The 4,568-nt window shown below is 43.7% G+C and overlaps 1 non-coding gene across 1 annotated transcript; it reads right to left on the bottom strand.

The window, feature by feature from the left end:
- Positions 1 to 4,178: 4,178 nt before the first annotated feature.
- Positions 4,179 to 4,251, bottom strand: Trnat-ggu (transfer RNA threonine (anticodon GGU)). Its single transcript has one exon. It is a non-coding gene; the product is annotated as a tRNA-Thr (tRNA).
- Between the last annotated feature and the right edge of the window lie 317 nt (positions 4,252 to 4,568).

The raw sequence follows: 4,568 nt of genomic DNA, 5'->3' as shown, positions 1-4,568 counted from the left end.
AGGAGGCATTCTCATTGCTACCAGAACCACAATTGATTCGTCACTCATATGCCACGACGACTCACTTCAACTAACATGGGTACTAATTCATTCCCAGGCAGTAAAAACCATTATCGGCGTTTGTTACAGACCAACCGACAGCGACCATGCAGTCTTTTTTGCGATCTACTCAGCCAATCGCTGACTCGAATTACAAAAACTTTTCCCGACTCTTCTATCTTCCTATCTGGTGACTTCAATTTCCCGCATATAAATTGGCCTCAGCTCTCAGTTCTCAACAGATCACCACCCAATGAAACTAACCAATTCGTCCATTTATCACTCGACTTCAACCTTCATCAAGTCATAACCTGTACGACTAGAGGTTTCAACATACTCGACCTGCTCTTAACAACGCACCCCGATGACGTTTTAAGCGTGACATCGTTGGCGGGCTTAGGTGATCATAGCCTTTTACATATTTTCGTATATCTGCCTCTAAGAAAGAAACTACCTATAAAAAAATATAACTGATTACAAAAGAGGGAACCATGAAGCTATAAATGATGAACTATGCAGTTTCTACGAACAGTTCAAAGACTCACATCTAACCCGCACCGTGAACGCGAACTGGGAACTGTATAAAAATGAGCCGCTTAAATTACAAAACAAATACATTCCAATACTAACCGTGACATCTGATTCAAACACCCAGTGGTTTAACCGACACCTCACATCAATTCTTAATCGAAAAAAGAGTCTTTACAGATCAGCTAATCACAGTAACAAGCCAGCCACTTGGGAAAACACCGTATAGCGCAGTAGGCAGGACAAGGGACGGAGGGGACACGGTCGAGCACTTGGGAAAAGTACCACGCGTGCGCTAAACAGTACGTTAAGGCAATAACGGAAGCAAAGAACAAATTTTTTCCAGCGATTTACTTTCAATCCTCAAAACAAATCCTAGCAAATTTTGGCTTTCTCCCAAATCCCGGATTGAGCAACTTGAACTCACTAGCTCTAATGGGGAGCCGATAGAAAGCAGTCAATGCGCAACAGTTCTTAACAACTATTTTGCCTCCGTTTTTACATGTAATTCCGACACCATCACATTACCACGCTTCTTTTCTTCCACCACGTTTCCCGATATCCAGATCAAACCGGATGGAATGTCCAACCTGATCCGTAACCTTAAGCTATCATCATCATCATCAGGCTGCGACCACATTAACAGCAAGATTCTAAAAAACACTGAGTATTATTCCAGCCTGATTCTACATCTAATATTCACCCAGTCATTGCACTCAGGTTGCGTTCCGGACGATTGGAAGGTTGCTCAGATAGTACCATTATTTAAATCCGGTATTCGCTCACTAATTACAGACTACCACCCAATTTCCCTAACGAGTATACCTTCCAAACTACTCGAACACATAATCACCTCTAGCTTAATGACCTACCTAGAATCACTTAAATTTTTTTATCCACACCAACATGGCTTTCGTAAACGGTTCTCGTGTCATACCCAGCTCGCCGAATTAATACATGACATACTACAGGAAATGGACAATAACCACCAAGTAGACGCAATTTTCTTGGATTTTTCTAAAGCATTCGATCGTGTCAGCCACAACCACCTACTTATATATCATCACTAAACATCCCTTCTAACCTGATATCATGGATCAAACACTTCCGAAAAGGACGCACGCAATTCACTTCGGCTAATGAGCACAAGTCTTGTCTAACCAGCGTATCGTCCGGTGTACCGCAAGGTGCAAGCCTATCACCTCTGCTCTTTTTAAAATACATAAATGACCTGCCTACTAACATTACAGCAAACCTAAGGCTCTTTGCAGATGTCTGTATTGTACCAAACCATACACGCCGCCGATGATCATTCTAACCTGCAATCAAACTTAGACAGCATTTCATTATGGTGTACAAAATGGCACATGCCATTAAACGTAACAAAATGCGAATCACTCTCATTTTCTCGGAAACATGCCATATCTCAATACACCCACAACGTCAACAATATACCGATCAGCTCAGTCCTATCATAAATACCTGGGGGTTCACATGACGTCATCGCTTTCTTGGTCAACGCATATCGACACCATTTGCTCGGAAGCCTCACCTACTCTTGGATATCTTCGCCGTAACCTTAAACTTGCTTCTCAAGAAATAAAAAGGCTAGCCTATCTAACATTCGTAAGGCCGAAACTGGAATGCGCATCGGCCATCTGGCGTCCATCCCAAGCATACCTAACTGTACAACTTGAATCCATTCGAAACCGCGCTGCACGCTTTATCACCTCGCAATATTGAAGTCATGTCAGCGTCACTGCCCTTAATCTATCTCCCTTCCGACCCTTGAATCACGGAGTGTTATTGCTCGCCTATGCCTCTTCCATAATTTCTTTTATCGGCCAGAATCAAGACACACGCTTCTAAGGCCGCCTCACAGAATATCACCCCGCTTAAATCACACTTGCCCATTAGCTCCGATAATCGGCAGAACGTCAGCATTTGTTTCGTCATTTTTTCCTAACGCTATTATTCTATGGAACGCTTTACCCGCCGACATCGCCACATGCACCAATAACAAACAATTTAGAGATAAGCTTGAAAAGACGTTCACATGATGCATTAACAATGTAATTCTACTGTTCTGGCTTGATAGTTTTATTGATGCTTCAACTGCTTTTCGTATTTTGAATTCTGTTCGCTGACTTCACTGTTACCGTTGTACATTTTTGTGTAATTTTCATTTAAGGTATTCTTTGTTTTGTATTTTCCGGCTTTCATGTTCACCTTAATTGTTTTCCTTTTTTCGTTCGTTCAATAGTACTCCTGCAAACCCTGTTATCCCCCCCCCCCCCTTATGTAATGCCTCCGGGCCCTTAAGGGTATAATAAATGAAATGAAATAAATGATGAGGCCGAAGCCAGTGGCGAGGTAGCGTCAAACGCCCGAACGAAAGATGAAAAGCATGACGAACATAAGGGTACACCTGCTACAGACAACGATGCTTTTGCGACAATTACCGACACCTACAACAAAAATCTTGAAGGAAAGCACGTGAAAAAAAACGACGGACTTACGCATAAATGAAAACGATAACCAAATGACCATGAGAGGGAGGAATACCTTCAAACAAACGCACTGCATTGACAGCAGAACGCGCCGCTTAGAAACGCCGGAGACGATCTTTCTGGAATACGCAGTGAAGCGACGCGAGTACCTGCATGAACTACGCTCCGCGCTCATTAGTCCAAGGACAGTTCCGGTTTCTATACATCTCCGAGACGTTGTTCTTATAGGAGAGAGGAACGCGCCTCGCCAAATGTGGAAGTTTGGTCGAGTGACTCAGCTTTTCCAATGTAGAGACGGAAAGGTTCGTTCATGTGAAGTGCGTACATCGGCCGGAACAACTTTGCGTCGGCCGATTCAATTACTTTATCGCCTTGAAGCTTCAGATTCATACACCCCAATCATCGAGGATTGAAGAAGCTAACCAACCTGATTCATTTTATCTGGCCGGCCCGGAGCCTGTTACGAAAAGCTATGTTTTGAAACGATAACAAGACGACGAGACGGAAGAAGGGACAAGCAACTGCCTGACGAGGAACGAGGCTCGTGACATCTTCCTTTACCGAATCTCCCGCTCAAAGGTCATAATAAACCGGTGCTCCTTTAACTGCGTCTGCTTCCTGGTGTTCAACAATGTACATATATATACATATATATACATTATATAACACAGAAATAAGGGTTGGCAGTCGAGAAAACCTCGGAAAGCAAAGGGGAGGATGTGGTAGATCATTGAAACAGATTAAGAATTTGGAAAGAAAGAAAGAAAGTGAAGAAAAAAATCCCACCTGGCGGGCATTTTTTCTTCACTTTCTTTCTTTCTTTCCAAATTCTTAATTTGTTTCAATGATCTACCACATCCTCCCCTTTGCTTTCCGAGGTTTTCTCGACTGCCAACCCTTATTTCTGTGTTATTTTCAACAAGCCCCTCATTTCCTATTCTGATTCGCTATATACATTATATATACATATATATACATAGGACAGAAAATAAGGGTTGGCAGTCAAGAAAACCTCAGAAAGCAAAGGGGGGGGGGGGGGGTTCTGGTGGGTCATAGAAAGAGATGAATTTTTTGAGTCAGAAAGAAATTGGTGAGAAAATGCCCGCCGGGTGGGATCCGAACCCACGACCTCCAGAATACCGGTCTGGTGCGATAACCACTACGCTACCGGCGGGGCTGTTAGAGGGGGAATATTCACTCTCAGCTGGCAAACCAGTAAAAATATAGCAACGTTTCTCCGCTACATTGTTGCCTTAATATTAGCCGTTGGAGCAAATGGTATACCTATCGCCAGGTATTTCATCAGCAACAACAGCCTTCCCGGCCGCGGCGGCCGCTTTTCTGATGGAGGCGAAAAGCAAAAACGCCCGTGTGTACGAGATTTCGGCGCACGTTAAAGATCCCCAGGTGGTCAAAATTAATCCGGAGCCCTCCACTACGGCGCGCCTCATCGCCTGCGTTGCGTCGGCGCGTTAGACCCTACAATCAAAT

Source organism: Haemaphysalis longicornis, unplaced genomic scaffold (genome assembly GCF_048455015.1).
Source record: "Haemaphysalis longicornis isolate Haplotype H1 unplaced genomic scaffold, Haemaphysalis longicornis Haplotype H1 scaffold_12, whole genome shotgun sequence".
NCBI classification, from domain to species: domain Eukaryota; kingdom Metazoa; phylum Arthropoda; class Arachnida; order Ixodida; family Ixodidae; genus Haemaphysalis; species Haemaphysalis longicornis.
The sequence above is the reverse complement of the archived record's forward strand: the minus strand, read 5'-3'. Positions and strand labels throughout refer to the sequence as shown.